Here is a 16,112-nt window from a genome sequence, read left to right as displayed (position 1 = left end):
GGGCGGTGCCGGAGGTGCCCGCGGCGCTGCCCTCCGCGCCGGCGGAGCGGCGGCCGCTCCCGCGGTGCGTGTGTGCGTTTGTTTATGTTTCACTCCATGCGGATGCAGAAGTAGCTCCAGCAGGACCGCGCTGTATCCAGCCGGGAGAGGACCCCCCCACGCCCCCGAGATCGCTCCCCGTCGCTTCCGCAGATATCTTGCCTTTTGGGGGGGTGGTCCTTTGCGCCCTCCCTCGGCAGGAGGGCAGGGAGAGGGGTCCTTTGGATTACGCCGAAGACTTTTTCCTTCTTCAGAACGCCCTAAAGGGAGCCGAAGTCTTAGTATACATCCCACTGCACACTAGCGTAAGCCTGTCACTTTGCGGTGCCCCAAACCACACGCAAGCAAACCCCCAAAAATCTCTCAGTCGACGGAGCAGGGGGCAGGAGAAGGCCACCCTGGGGGCTGGTCGGTTAAAAAAAAAAATAATAATAAATCCTTCTTCTCGCAGGAAAAAAAAGCAAACACAACGGGAACAAATCAAATCGCCAGTCTTCCAACAGGTCCAGAAGCTTTAAGCCCTCCCTAGGGCTGCCAAAGAGAATAGGTTTTGTTCCAGCATCAACACCACATTCATAACCTCCTTGCTCCTGCTGCTGCCATCTTGACAGTTTTTCCCCCCTTCACTTAAGTCATTTAAAAAGCGCAGGCAGACAAGGCAGGGAAAGCCACATCGGGAGGGGCGGGAGGCGGCGGGGGGTGCTGGATCGACAGCCACCTCCACACAGGCAGCAATCGAGATCCGAATTCACGGGAGGAAGAAGCAGTGCTGCTGCATGGTTCCTGCTCCTCCTGCTCCTGCGCCTTCAGCTTCGAAGAGCCTTCCCTTTAAAGGCGAAGGAAGGGAAAACGGCACAGCGCCCGCTCCCCCTGCGAGCAGCCGGCGAGAGGCAAGCGATCCGCCCGCGCCCAGCCCGTCCGCCGCAGCCCGCCTGAGCAGCCTGTCACCCTGCTCACCGCCGACTTCCACATCCCTCCTCCTAACAACCACCGGCAGCAACACAAAGTTATAGACACACGCAGGGGGCCTCAACCAAACCGCACCGCACGACACGGCCCGCCCATGGGCGGGCGGGGGGCGGGCGGCACCGCGCAGGAGCCGCCCCCATCGGGGCGGGAGCGCCGGGATGGGGGGAGCCGGCGGGGCTGGGCGGGCTGGAGGAGCTGCCGGGACGCGGGGAGGGCAATGCTCGGCTGCTCGCCGTCCCTGCGGCTCCGGAGCCGCGTCTCGGCCGCGCCGCCCGGGTGGTGGGAAGGCGGCGGTGGGAAGCGCTCAAGGTTCTCCGAGCAAAGTTTTTTTAAGGATTGCACTACTCCTGTTTCGTTTCTGACTTGTATTTGTCGTAAATTGTTGGTGTACGAGTTATTCTGGTGAACTTCAAAATTTAGAGTATAATTTCGCAATTTTTTGAAAACTTTAATTCTGCCCGTAGGTGATGCCGGGAGCATGTTCAGACATGTCTACACATAATTCCCCTGTACCTCCTCCTCAGAGGCCGTGCCCTAGCAGAAAGCCCTCCAAAGTAGCTCACTCAGAGACATAGTTAATTATGGGTTGAATAAAGGGGTGACCCACAAAGACATGGAACATAAAGCTATTAATACAGATGTAGCTATAAATACATTGTATTGCAACGTATATGCATCAGTCCTCACCCAGCTTGGTATCGACCGAGAGTGTGGACTAGGTTTAGTCCAACAGTAGTGTTGTCTCTGATATGAGAGATGGACAACCGCATGCTTGAGAAACAGGTGTGCTTCTGAAACACTGCTGGATAGAATTAGCGGGCAAATTAAATTGTTCCTGGTGTATTTAGCATTATAGACAAGCAGGGAGATTTGAAAACCTTTCAGTTTGACTAGAAAACAGCAAGGCCATGATCCTGCATGCCTTAAAGGTCCTGCTAAGTAAGGCCTAAGGCTCTCAGGGTCTAGTTAGGTTTTGAATTCAAGTGACACAAGTTAGGAATAGTTTGGCCTGATTTTGTTACAAGGGACAGCATTTCGGCATGCATACAATTAATCCTCCATTATCTAAATATAGTAAGAGACACTGAATTAATCAGAATGAACGCAGATTCAAGTAATGGAAATAATTTTCACTGCAACTCCATTTTGGGTCACAGTGTTGTGCCCTGCCACAGCTTTTGTTGTAATGTGGCCTCTTATGGGAACGCAAGGCAGCTCAAAAAGACACCAGCCACTCTGCAACTGTGACACTGACATTGGCATGTACGATTTAGCAGTTGGTAGGGAGAAAAACCGCAGTAGCATTGAAGAGCCAGGAACCAAGATCAGATGAGAAGGCACACTGAGAAGACACTTAGTCCAATACCACATCTCCGAAGAGCCTCTCCTTGTGGCTTTCAGCAGTTAGCCAGAGGTCAGCTGCAGAACTGTGACTGACGCTCCGCCCTTTCCCAAAACTTGCTACTGCTTGGGGCTGATTTTGACCAGTGCAAAAACCTCCCCATGGAGCACTTCCTTACGTCCCGAGGTTCCAGGGAAGCCTAGCACTTTGACCATGGGCTGGATTAGAAGCTGCAAATCTAGTCCTAAATGATATTATCAACTTCATTTATTTATTTAATTGGCATTGCATTACTCTACAGGCATTGCTATTAGGTCTCATTGTACAGGGTGAAGGCCCCGCACGTGGGTAAGAAATGCTCCACTCCCTGGCAGAATTGCAGTCTAAGTAAGGCAGGCCAGGGCGGGAGAAAGGAAATAAGTAAGTAGTAACCCTATTAAAGAGATGGTGGACTGAGGCACTGAGCAATTACATGACTGTACTGAGGTCATACAGGAAGCCCGTGTCAGAACTGAGAAATAAAACTGGATTGTCCGAGTACCAGCCTTGGGCCTTTACTGCAAGATTATCTGCCCTCTTCAGAATTCACTGGCACATCAGTCACACAACCTTTATCACATGTCATGGTACCAGTTCCTCATAGCTCGTTGCAGCACGTGTGTGCCCATAACACTGCAGTTCAGAGGTGTAATTAAAACCACGGTATGTTTTTTCCTACACATTTTACTTACAAAAAGTGTGTAAGCAAAACAGAAAGACACAGAATCTCCTCTTATTGTCATTCCACAGCTGGACCCACTGAAATAAATATAAAAAGTGATCAAAATTGAATCTAAAGCCTGCACAATTTTCAATCTCTTCAAGTAATTTAATGCCCCAAGGGTGAGATTTTCAAAAAGGCTCCATTTATGGGAGTTTTATCGCTGACTTCAACAGGAATAAAGTTAGGCCAGCCCTCAGGCCATTTGAAAACCATGCTCACTTACTGTGCCTACTTAGTCTGCGAGTGTTTTAGGGCAGCGCTGCGTCTTCCCCTGCATCTCCTTTTATCTACTGTCGCCACTCAAGTTGATGTTGGGAACATGTGTGCCTATCACGGTATCTGATTGCATGGATCTGGCAGGGTCACGGTCACGTTGCAGCTAGAGGAGCTAGATAAGTGCAGGTGACATTTCTGGCTTCACCTCTTTCTTACACAAATATCTGACCGCAGATAAGCTTACTTCAGGCTGGAGCTGCAGTTGAATAGATGGTAGGAGACTTGGAACTTTTTTGCCATTACGTTGTTATAGAAATCTACTGTAAAGTTTAGTGTTGCTCAATAAACTGATGTTATATTGCAGTTATGTTAAACAACAGCTGCATTGTCTACATGGACCTCACACAAACAAGTATATGACAGGTTGTTTTGTAAGGCACCTGCAGCCTGGTCTCTGAGAAGTTCGTGTTCCCTGTGATAACCCTGTCTACCCTTCCCACCCACTCCGTGAGAAAGCAGCTCCCTCAGTGTATTTTTTATTCTTCCCGCAGTTCCCTACTATGCCCTTTAAACACAGACTGGGCAAAGGGCAATAGGTTTTGTGGCTGATTCAGAGCAACCTGTGTGCTGATTAGAAAGAAATGTCATCTATAAACCAGCCAGCTTCATACCCTGAGACTTTAACCTTTCTACCCAATTTGGCTAAAACTGGCTTGTTGGATCCACAGTTGTTACGGAAAGATTGGCAGAATGGCAGATACAGAGCAAGGGTCTAAACTGTGCCATGGAAACATGAAGGTTTTGCCAAAGATGGCTACAGAGTTCTGACTATAAAATTTTCCTCAAAGTCATGAACAGCAACTTGAAGATCACTTGAAGTTGGACTTCAGCCTGTGAACTGGCTGACTCACCACCATAACAGAGGGGAGAGGAAGGAAAAAAAGTGCAAATACTCACAGGTACATGCAATTCTTGAGTTTATATCATAATTCTTGAATACTCGGGGGTACTTGCAATTATTGAGTTTATAATCTTAGGGTGAAGTCAAACTGATGAGATTCAGCGAGAACTTCACTTTTTTTTTAAACGATTTTTTTTTCTAATTCATCTTGGGCCACATATATGAAAGGATTTTGATTTTACGTATTTAGTCATCTTCCCTTGCCTCCTGCCTCATCAGGACACCTCCACGGACCCGTGAAGACGGGTAGACGGACCGACGGACAGCCCTCTTCCTTAGCTTGGGCTGGTCCGAAGTGGCCAAACTACCCCACCACCAACTCGCTGAGCAACCCGGCCACATCCACTTAAAGCCGCCTCGGTTACCTCACGCGGGCTCAATTATGCCCACTTATCTGTTAATTGCTCCGTCATTATAACCTAACACCTTCCTCCGCCCACACGGCGCGGGGCGGGCGGAGCGGCCGCCCCGGCCCCGCCCTCCGCCCCGCCCTCCGCCCCGGCCCCGCCCTCCGCCCCGGCCCCGCCCCCGGCGGCGGCCCCGCCCCCACCAAGCTAGGCTGCGCCGCGCGAACCGAATGATGTCATGCTCCGGGGCCGCGCGTGACCGCCGCGGCCCGCCCTCGCCGCCCATTGGCCGGCGCCCGTGGCCCGTCAGGGCAGCGCCGCCCCCCATTGGCCCGCGCCGCCGCCCCGCGCCACCTCATAAACAATCGAGTGGAACGCGGTGGGGGCGCCTCGGGAGTTGCCCCTTTGGCGTTGGGGGGGGGGGGGACGGGACGGGGGGGACGGGACTGCGTGGCCGCGCTGGGAGAAAAGCCTTTCCTGAACGGGCTGTGGCGCTCGCACGGGAAATTGCCTTCGGCCGGAGGGTACTGCTGCACCGAGGACCGAGCCGAGCCGTCTCTCGGTTTTTCCCCGACCCTCTCGTCTCAGAGCTAAGTTTTGCCAGGCTGCAAGTGCCCTCCGGACCTGGGCTGCGAGGCAGTGCAGATCTGTGTGTGGAGTGAGGGAAGGGCCTGGGCGGGAACGCGTCTGGCAGCCAGGTGTGCCACTCCAGTGTGCCAAGTGCCCAGCGGCAGGGCAGCGATAGGGAGACCTGGAAGCTGCACCTCTGAAACCGTGTCGGTGTTGGTTGTCTTCAGGAGACAAAAAACGTCCCAGAGGTGGCTGTCCTGTCCATGTGGTGCTATGCAGAGAGATGCAGCCTCGGTCCTTGCTTCGATGCAGTGGTTCTCACACAGCACAGCCCTAAAATAACCACCTTTCCCAGCCCTGCTTCCCTCTACCTGCGAACACGAGGCACACTTGTACAGCAGAGGATTTAATCGGGGATCCAGATGATGAGAACCAGGGCTGCGGGAAAGGATCTACCTTTGCTGAGGCTGGCAGCCTGGCCTGTCCTTTGGAGAGCAGGTGCCCACATACGGCCTATTTCACTTCCTTCAAAGAATTAATTATTTTCTCCCGTTCGTGGCCCCTGGAGGAAGAAGTCTAAGCACCTCCCTCACAGTCATCCTGTATTTCCAGTGATCGAAGCTCTTGTTCTGGAGCTATGGGTCCTTGTCCTTTTCCCAGAACTTTGTGTTTTGTTCTCTGACAGGTATTTAATGTAAAGTACACAGACACACTTTGAAAAGGAGACTGAAATCCAAGGCTATTCCCCTCCCTTCCCCATGGCAATGTTATTATTGCTAGGTCATGGCCTCTCCTTGATTGCTCCCGTGAATCCTGAATCCCCACCCTCTCCCCTAGGCAGCAGTACGGGTTCAACAGGCTGGTTGAAAATGGAGTGCGTGTTAGGCTAGCCTACCTCCCTGGTAAGATATTCTTCTGGAAGGTCAGAGGGAGGCATCTGAACCCTATCAAGCAGAACGAGGAGAAGCTGACCTTGTTTCTCCTGGCGTGGGGGGCACTGCAAGGCACACAGGGGGAAGGAAGTGTCCCCCACGGGAATTGAGAAAGGGTTCAGAGGGGCTGGTGAAGTGTTAAGCAAAAGCAGTCAGCGGCTTAGCACATGGTGGGGAAGTCGATTATAAGCACTTGCAGCTGGTTCTCTCTCTCTCACACCCTGGAGGAACTGGGTGTCTGCTGACTCAGGAGCTGCATCAAGTCAGAGGAATGGGAAGGGGGTCATATTTCTTGAGTGCCTGTGGCACGCTGCAGAGCGATGGGATAGCGACGGGCACCTCCTACTTGCTGTCCCGTCTTGGAAGAGTGATCACAGCAGCGTGCTGTGAGAAGCTGGAGCCCGTTGGTATGTGCTGGATGTGCTCTGGGAAGGCTGTGCAGCCGAGACCGTGGGTCTCGTTTTGCATGGAAACGTGTCTGAGCTCTGAATTCCAGCACTGGGCCGGGGGGAAAACAGGCACAGAGCTGCCCAGCGAGGGGTGGTTCTGGGTATGTGAAAGGCAGAATGTCCCGTATATTGGGATGCTAAAAATAGTACTCTAGAGCCTCCAGTATTAGACATCAGTTGAGCAGGGGCTGTCGGGAGGGCAGTTATGAACTTTAATGCCTCTGTTCTGCCCCAGCCCTGCTTCTGGTATTAAAGACATTACGTTCCTTGCTGCTCATGTGAATGTCACTTAAACGTGCTCAGGGCAGGCAGTTATACCAAACTGCCCTACAAACTCCTCCTGGAATCCTGAAAGTTGAATTCTTCCATTCACACGCGCCCTTGCCTGGCTTGCAAAACCATTCCCTTCGGTATAGCAAACTGCTCTGTTAAAGCTGTGCACCTGGAGTCGTTTACTGCCAGTTTACCTGTGGAGAGGCAATGATACCAAGACTGAGACCTGATTTTATTTTTTTATTTATTTTTTGGGGATAACATTTAAGTGAGAACATGTAATTGAATACATGCTGAGAACTGATCTGCTGAAGAGCCTGCTGATTCTAAATACAGAAGCAACTCTTCATAATAGGCATGTTTAGATTAAAATATATCAAGGTAGAGATATTATAAGCCTTGTTTAACCCAAATGGATTTTTTCGTTGGAAGTAAACAGGGAAAACTGGGGAGAAACTGTCACGGAGGTCTGACAGATGTTCAAGTACGTGAAGCTTAAAGAGGAACGTGTGCTATTCAGTTTGCTCACAGAGGCTTTGTGACCTGTGTCTTTGCAGTAATGATGACACAAGCTTTTTTGAATAAAAGAAAGAAATTAACTGCCTTGGCTAATTGTACTCTTGGTAGCTAGCTAACCAAGGACGCCATTTGACTGTGAAAATTGTTGGTGCACCCAAATCCCTCAGCTGGGGAGAATATCTGAAGTGAGAGTGTTCCCATATATGTGGGTCAGAAGGGCTATTTAAAAATCTTCCTAATTGGAAAATTAACCGCTATTACTTTAAAACAGTCGTGCAGTGCTTTGAAAAATTAACACCATATGGAGTCATTTATTACTTTTCAATATGTATTCAGTCTCTGTACAACTTTATGTACTCGCTAATGCATAAAGTCTTTTGGAGCAGGAATAAGGCACCACAAAGCGTGATTTAATGCTATAGAGTCGGCAAATCTGTTTCAGATTACTGGATGTTTCAATCTGCTGAAAAGAAGGGGCTGTCCCTGAACCAATGAAACAATGAGAGGGCAGGGAGGTGAGCCCATAAATCTGAAACACTTTGGAAATATAGTGCACATATCAACAAAAACTTTTAAAGGATTCAGTGGGGATTTGGTTCACATAAGAGATAAAATTATAAAACAAATTATATTAAGTAACAGGAAAGTTAAAACAAAGTCAGTATTAACAGTACAATACTTGGTTGCAATTTAAGGCGTCTTAATGAATCGTGTTTCCAAACAGTACAGGCCCGCATAAGCATGTGACTGTAAGAGAAAATAAGAGCAAGTAATCCGGGAGTGCACAAAAGTGCTTTTGTTTGTAGTTCTGTAGTCACTGGAAGTGCCTATTCTTGTGGTTATTCACAAACACCTCTGGCTCTTTCTTCCAGAAATCCTATCCAAACGTTTTTGTTCTGACTTAGAGGAGAACTTTGTGCTTTGGCTCTTTTTGTACAGTTCAGTCTTACGGCGTCCTTCCTCTGGCAAGGGCCTGAGATGGGTCCGATGCCTTAGCTGCCTTTTTATTTTATTTTTTTTTTTTTGGCAGAGTGACAAGCTGTGGGGCAATCTTTGCTCTCAGGGCCTGGGCACTTTCCTTTCGCTGGTTCAGCAGAGACCAACAAGAAGAGGCTGAGTCTGAGGAGTTAACCATGCATGGCTCGAGCCACCTGGCAATGAGCTCTGCAGGCATAGGAGGCAACCTTTCTGCCTTTATCGTGAACCTGAGAGCAATATAACCGTCTGGCTAGTTATAATTTAACAGAAACCCCGTTTTTAATCTTGCTGTGGTGGTGTGCTTTCTTTTAAATGTCGTCTGTAAAGTCTCCCAGTGAGCGGAGAAGTTTTGCTTTGTATTTCTTACAGATACTGACAAAAACTAGTCCACTAGGTTACCATAAACCTAGCCATATTCTTTCTTAGAGGCATAAGCAAGCTGAAAAGGGTTTGCAGTAACTTTTATACTTCAATCAAAGTATTTTTCAGTATATATTTTTCATTTTTAACCAGTAGACTAATTGACTGGTTATTTTATTAATGTTGAAATCTTACATTTTTAGAAGAGATATTAAGCAAGTAAATTAACCTTCAGTTTTCCCGTGGCACTGAAGCTTGTTCATCACCATTGTGCTTTCAGTCATTCTTTAAACCCTTGGTAATCGATAGTGGTAATTTCAAATAAGTTCAGATGTTTTGTTCAAAATAAACTGAGTATGCATGCATCTTCTGAATCAGCACCTTAACGTGACCTCTCCTGTCTGCTCAAATTATTAGCATCAAATAAAGTTCTTCAGACAAAACGAAGCTAGTTGAACGAATGCATAATAAAGATTAAAACAAATACCATGAGGAATAATTGCTGTCTTCGATTAACTTTTTCGAGATCATATATCTTAGCCATTGGAAAATCTTAAATACAATCTTCTTTAAAGTCCTTTCAAACTTTTTTGAGAGTAGTTGTCAGTTTAGGCATGCATCCCAACTTTAACTTGTACCTACGGTAAAAACATTACTTGCCCATAGATGGCAATAGCATTACATTGCTGAATTAGCCCCCAGCCTATGAAATGAGGGTGTGATGGTGGTGAACATTAACCTTGGGAATGGAGAAAAAATATCTTGCCTTTTTTTTTTTTTTTTTTTTTCCCTTGTCTGCAGTAGTGGCAGTGGGGACTGTTCTACTTGCAGGAATGTTGGGACTAATCATGTGAGAAACGATCCTGGAGTGATGAGGCAGCATATTTCCCATGTCTGAGGTCAGGATTTGTTCTGTGAAGCTGACCTTTAAAACAGCCTGAAAATGAGGAACGTGGCACCAGAGAGCAGAGCAGGAAGCATGAAATGATGTAAGATATGTCTCTTCTGCATATGAAATAATTTTTTTTCTAAAGCTCCAGGTTTGTGATTCAGCATTTTCTGCCACTGAGAGAATATAAGAACGGGGAAAATTCTGTAGCAAAAGAGAAAGTTCCTATTGTTCTAAGCGAAATCTAATAAAATATTAGGCATTAGATATTTTTGTTCCCTTGAATGGGGGCAGAGATTATATTTTTCCCAAATCACTCTTCCCTCAACCTCCTGATCTGAGACCCCTGGAATTGAAGACAAAGTTTTATTTAGGCACAGCCTGGACACCTTGTCTGCATGTAATGTGTGTGAAGTGCCTCCAGCTTTGTTGGCACTGGATTCCTGGGTAACTGCTGTTTCGACTCTGACAAGCGACTGCAGGACAGGCCTGCGATGAGGAAGCTCCAGGGTGCTGGTGCTGGGTGGGTGTTTGGTGCAGGACAGGCAGCCCCGCAGGACTAAAGCATCAGCCCTGGTGAGGTTGCCAGCCTGGGTTTGATCCCAGCTGCAAGGTGATGCAAGACCTCAGACGCAAGCCCCTCCCCTCTCTGAGCTTATGCAAAAGTGCCTTTACTGCCTTTTCTTCCTTATTTCTTGTCTATTTTTCCTGTGTCCTTTCTCTTGCTGAGATGGACGAGGCCTGATGCGCCTGTGGGATGCCCCAGCCTGTTGCTGCTGCCTCTCTGATCTGAGAAACCCTACTGACCTGTCTGGAAGGAGAAAGCGAGGAAGCCATTTCATCCTTCTCCCTCCTTGGAGACTGTTTGTGTGTTAGGATGGCATTTATCTCTCCTGTTAAAGGAGGTAGCAGCGATGGGGAGCACTCCCAGGTACTGGAGCTCAGCTGATGAGAGTGGTCCCTGGCATGGTGTTGGCCCACGCTATTAGCACTTCACAAAACAGTTCCCAGCTATGCACATAAAAAGTCTGACTGCAGTCACTCCGCTTTGATGGGTAAGAGAGTTCAGCAGTCTGGACACTGCTGCTCTGTGCCCATTGGCTAGTTTATCCCTATGGATGTGGCCTGGAGCAATCCGTGCTCAGAGCAGTACCTGCACAAGGACAGCTGCTTTCCAGTGTTGCATTACATCATGGTGAAGAAGCAGGGAGAGAGCCTTGTCATGCTTTCTTTTTACCTGCTGAGTTGACAGCACCAGTGAAGGTGAATGATGGCTGGTTTTTGGCTGCTCCAAATGCCAGACAGAAGGAAGCCTGCTTGCATCTGCCTCAGACTCTGAATAGATTTCTTTTTTTAAGAGTCCTAAGGGACAAGCAAATGGATATGAGCACGTACTGTATTTGTGAGACCAGCACTGGGATGGCTTGCGTGTTATAAATTGATGTTGAAAAATGGGTGGTGGAACATTAGAGCCACACAAAATGATTCAGAGCCTGCAGAAAATGCTTTGCAATGGGAGACATGAAGCATTTGCTCTCTCTACTTTATCAAAAAAGGCTGAGCAGGGAATTGATTATGATGGTGAAGGAACTTCCTTGGGAGAAAAATATCAGGTACTGAAAGGCTCTTTAATCTAGTAAATTATGGGAATGTGTTGCAGCAAGCTGAAACCAGATACATTCGTATGAAAAACTGGGCACAGATTTATTGGAATGAAGGTGGTTAATCACCATAACAAGCTGTCACGGTATTTGGCACATTTTCCGGATGTGTCCAAGACAAGATGGGCCTGCTTCTGATGGATGTGCTCTAACCACAGTTAAAAGTGTGAGGGACAGTGTAGTCAAGTCTCAGGCAAGGCAAGAAGGTGAGGTTTGAAGGGCTGTGATATGCGAGAGGTCTGAGTAACAGTTCCAAAAGGAACTGTGAAGATCTAATGGTTCCTGTCTGTCCTTAACCCCAGAGAGACTGAGAAAAACAGCACTTAGCAGGAAGTGGAAGGGAAGAATCAGAATGACAGCCTCATCACTGGCACATTTGTGTGCCCTCTGTTTCTGTAAGGACTTTTATCTTTCATCTGCTCAGGGCTTTACTAATGTTTGCTCTACACCCATCATGAGAGCAGCCTTTGTGCAGTCCACAAGCCCTCTGTGCAGATTGGCATTGCTGCCTTTCATCTTAGGAGAGCATGAGTAAAAATTTGAGATGCTCAGCGGCTCAGATAAGCAGGGGGGGTTTTTTATCCTTTTTTTTTTTTTTAGTTTCATCTTCTTCAACTTTGGACTTACCTGTCCTTCATTTGCCTGTTCACAGCTTCCAGTTTTCCTTGTATCCATTTCCTCATATTGCCTCTGCCGCCAGGCTCAGTGCACGCTGTGGTGTTGATACTCTCTAGTGCAGGATATCTTGGAGGCTTCTTCTTATTCATAATTTGACAAAACCAACCCTGTCTTTCTTGCACAGATTTCACACCGGATGGGTATGTCAGTGATGTGCTGTGTAGATAAAGAGCTTGTCAGGAACTTTTTAATAAAGTGCCTTTCATCCAGAGGTACAGATTTGTAGCTGCTGTGGCTATTCACAGGAACATGCTATTATACTATCTTGGCGAAATACCTGCAATCTGTATCTAGAAAAGTGCTCTAAGCTAATTTTAAAAACAAGACTTCTCTTCTGGAAAAGCAATTGGTGGTGGAAATCAAAAATTTATCATCTCCTGTTGCCTTTTCCAGGGTCCCGGTACTTTCCTGCTTATTCCGCATCTGCTTGGGATGATGCAAGTACTTTATTCTCTCAGACCCTAAGACAAGACTGCTGGTTTCTGCTTGTTCCAGAGGGTAATTGTGCACAAAGTCAGAGTTGAAACAAGGCAAATGATTTCCACATGATGTCCATATCTTCAAATTGGAGAGACATGGATTTGAAAGGTGAATTATTTAGTGGATAAAGCACTGGCTGGATGGGGGCAGCCAGAGAGTTGTGTCAGTGACTCCACTGAGCCTATGTCTAGGTGGAGGCTGGTGCTGAGGGATGTCCCTTGGGGTTCTGTCTCTTCAGTATCTTTATCTTTGACATAGTGAGATCGAGTGCACCCTCAGCAAGTTCACAGATGACACAAAGCTGAACGGTGCAGTTGACGCTCCTGAAGGATGGGATGCCATCCAGAGGAACCTGGACAAACTTGAGAAGTGGGCCCATGAGAACCTCACGAGTTTCAACAAGTCCAAGTGCAAAGTGCTGCATCTGGGTCTGGGCAGTCCCAGACATAAATACAGGCTGGAAGAACTACTTGAGAGCAGCCCAGTGGAGAAGGACTTGGGGGTGTTCTCATGGATGAAATACATCCTGGGCTGCATCAAAAGAAGTGTGGTCAGCAGGCTGAGGGAGGTGATTCTGCTTCCTCTACTCTCTTCTCCTGAGTCCCCAGCTGGAGTGTTGGGACTGGGATCCTCAGCGCAAGAAAGATATAGACCCAGAGGAGGGCCACGAAGATGATCAGAGGGGTGGAGCACCTCTCCTACCAAGACAGGCTGGGAGAGCTGGGATTGTTCAACATGGAGAAGAGAAAGCTCCAGGGAGACTCTGCTGTGGCCTCCCAGTACTTAAAGGGGGCTTATAAAATAAAGAGGGAGAGAGGCTTTTTACACAGGCATGTAGTGAAAAAACAAGAGGGGATGGTTTTAAATTAGAAGAGGATAGATCTGGATTAGGTGTTAGGGAGAAGTTCTTTACTATGAGTGTGGTGAGACATTGGACAGGTTACCCAGAGAAGTTGTGGATGTTTCACTCCTGGAAATGTTCAAGGCCAGGTTGGAGAGGGCTTGGAGCAACCTGATCTATTGGAAGGTATCCCTGCCCATGGCTGGGGGTTAGAACTAGATGATCTTTAAAGTTCCTTCCAACCCAAACAATTCTATGATTCTATGAAATGAAGGGGTAGAGTTGTCCCGTTGTCATGCAGTTTTTGTCAATACACACAACCCATTAACCTGGTCCATAGACTGTCTGGAACACAGAATTTAGAGGCAGATCAGAGTTTTCAACTGAGATTTCCAAATAGTAAGTGAGAGTCCTGAACTTATTTTTAAGTGGGGGAAAAAAGCTTTTATGAATAAGAAGTGTGTGGGGGAGGGAGATGTTGATTTGGGGTTTTGTTTGTTTGGGTTTGTTTGTTTTAGGATTTTTTTGAGGACATGCAAGCAGTTTTCCTGAAGCCCATATACCTCTGGAAGACAGTAGAAGTATCTGCATGAGCAAAGAGCTCCAGTACAGGGAAGTACAGAGGATGTAAGAAGAATAAGACTTTGACTGGAGAGATGGAAATGGCTTAGGCAGGCACCAGGTGAAGTCCTGCAGCAGCTGCTCTTCTTTGCAAAGACTGAGGCTGCAAACAGATCCAGGCAGGAGCTGACACAAACTTTAAGGAACATTCAGTTTTAGAACCCAAGACCCCATGTTTTAGGCTGAACTTGAACTATGGCTAAAACTTCTACAGAACTCTGGGGGAATGTTGCTTTTGACCTTACTCTGTAGCTTGGATTCATTTGCTTCATCACTGGCCAGATGAAGGTTATTCCTAGGGTCAGAAAAAAGATTTACCTTTGCTCTCTGGCTCAGATTAGTTTACTGTTGTCCCTCAGTTAATCTGCTTTTACAGGGATATCCTGCTGCTAAATGTGGGTAAAATAAGCAGCTAGTCCTTTTACTCTCTTTCCTTTCAGCTTGTTGATTGCAGAATTCAGTCATATGCATGGTAATGTGTAACTGAAAGATGTTGGCTCTGCCCAGCTGGCTTAGATCTCACCTTTAAGCCAGTACTCAAAAAGACCTACCTATTCTGAGCAGCATGGGAAGCTCTCCAGGGCCCAGAATGTGAAAATTAATCAATTCTTGTAGAAATGTTTCTGTAATGCTATGGAATCCGGCCAAGAGACATGATGAATGTGAAACTGTTTTCTAGGACATTCAGTTTCATTTAATTTTGTCATGCCCGTAGAACTTTTCAGCAAACGTCTATGTCCTTCCATCCTGCATCCTTTTGTGATGTGGTTACCCTGGCAATCCAGCTGGTTTTCCAGAAAAGTCAGCTCCATCAAAGTTCATTGACTTGCTACATTAAAGGCCTTCAGTAGACTTCAGCATCAATTGATTGCAAGTTCTTTCATGGGCTTGGACTGTTATGAGAGGATATCTGCAGAGAGGGTTATGCTCTAGCATGCTTGATTGGAGCTGATTTTTTTTTTTTTTTTTTTGCTTCTCTCTTCACTCCAGATGAACCAATAATCTTTCTTGTTTCTTGAAACACTGTGGTAATTTTCCTACACATCATCAGACTTCTGTTCCAGCAGGTTCGCTACAGGAGTGATGTTTCCCAGGAAAAGTCTCCTCTTATGTATCTCCCTTCAATGCATTTGTACAACAGTTTGACTTTAAAAAATCTCAACGTAATTTGTTCCCCTAGGCAAGCCACAGAGGGACCAATGTCTACAAGTTTGTCTATATTTTCTCCTTGAACTTAGCCTTTTTTTTAGAGCTTGAGGATTAAGAAATACAGCCTGAAAGGTACTTAAGTATGCAACAACACTGAGAATTGAAATGCCTGACTCACCGAATGCCATATGGGGTGCTTGAACTCTGTGCGGGGAGAGTTTGGTGCCTCAAAAGAGCAGAACCTGACTGCACAAGGAGCTGCTTGCACCAGTCAACGGAGGGTATGAGCCTGGAAGGGGAAGTCACACAGGGGAGACCAAGCAGACAGCTGCTCCTGTGAGAAAAACAAACAATTTTAAAAAATCCCAAATAAAACAAAAACAAAAACAAAACAAAACAAACCACCAAACAAAAAACATGAAATGTTAAACAGAGGTTGTCCTGTCTCCTCTAGTACCTTTTAGCTTCTTTGCTCATATTTTTGGAGAGGATACCACCTGCACAGTCTCCTCAGGATACTGGAATTTGAGAGAATTGCTGCAAGCTGAACTCTGTGGGAGGAGGAGGAGAAGTAGAGAGACTGATGATGAAGGGGTAGCAGAACAGAACTAGGGAGCTTCTTTAAGCTCTTAACCATAGTAAGCCCAAGCAAGTGCCATCTCTTTTTATAAAGGCATAGTCATGGGGTTTTCTTTGAGCCAAACCCTACCAGTGCTCTGTCATGATTTTTTGAGAGCAGTGTCAGGATCCCAGAAGATGAAGAAGACCACATTAAGAAGATTCCTTCACTAAGATACAGAGAGCAACTTGTCAACACAGCTGCCCTTAAATGTGGGGAATTCACAGCTGTGCCTGAAGTTGGGTGAGTCTCCCTTTCTCATAAGACCACTTATATGTGCAGTGAGCATCCCAGAATTACCAAAAATCTCAGGCATGGATGGCGCTACCAGCTCCACTTGCCAAAAAGTTCCCACATGGACGGGCGGCAATGACCCCCCACCAAGAACTTCTGCACCCCAAGGTGGAGACAGCCTTCCATCACCCAGGCAACATGATGCCAAAATGCGCTAAGAAG

The 16,112-nt window shown here is 47.0% G+C and overlaps 1 long non-coding RNA gene across 1 annotated transcript; it reads left to right on the top strand.

The window, feature by feature from the left end:
* Positions 1-5,880: 5,880 nt before the first annotated feature.
* LOC114063301 lies at positions 5,881-9,183 on the top strand. The gene is made up of 3 exons (XR_003572544.1): positions 5,881-6,546; positions 7,823-7,895; positions 8,411-9,183. It is a non-coding gene; the product is annotated as an uncharacterized LOC114063301 (long non-coding RNA).
* The last annotated feature ends 6,929 nt before the right edge of the window (positions 9,184-16,112 follow it).

Source organism: Empidonax traillii, unplaced genomic scaffold (genome assembly GCF_003031625.1).
Source record: "Empidonax traillii isolate 1590-97213 ecotype Southwest subspecies unplaced genomic scaffold, ASM303162v1 scaffold16:size2589160, whole genome shotgun sequence".
NCBI lineage: Eukaryota > Metazoa > Chordata > Aves > Passeriformes > Tyrannidae > Empidonax > Empidonax traillii.
This window is presented reverse-complemented; position numbering and strand designations above follow the sequence as displayed.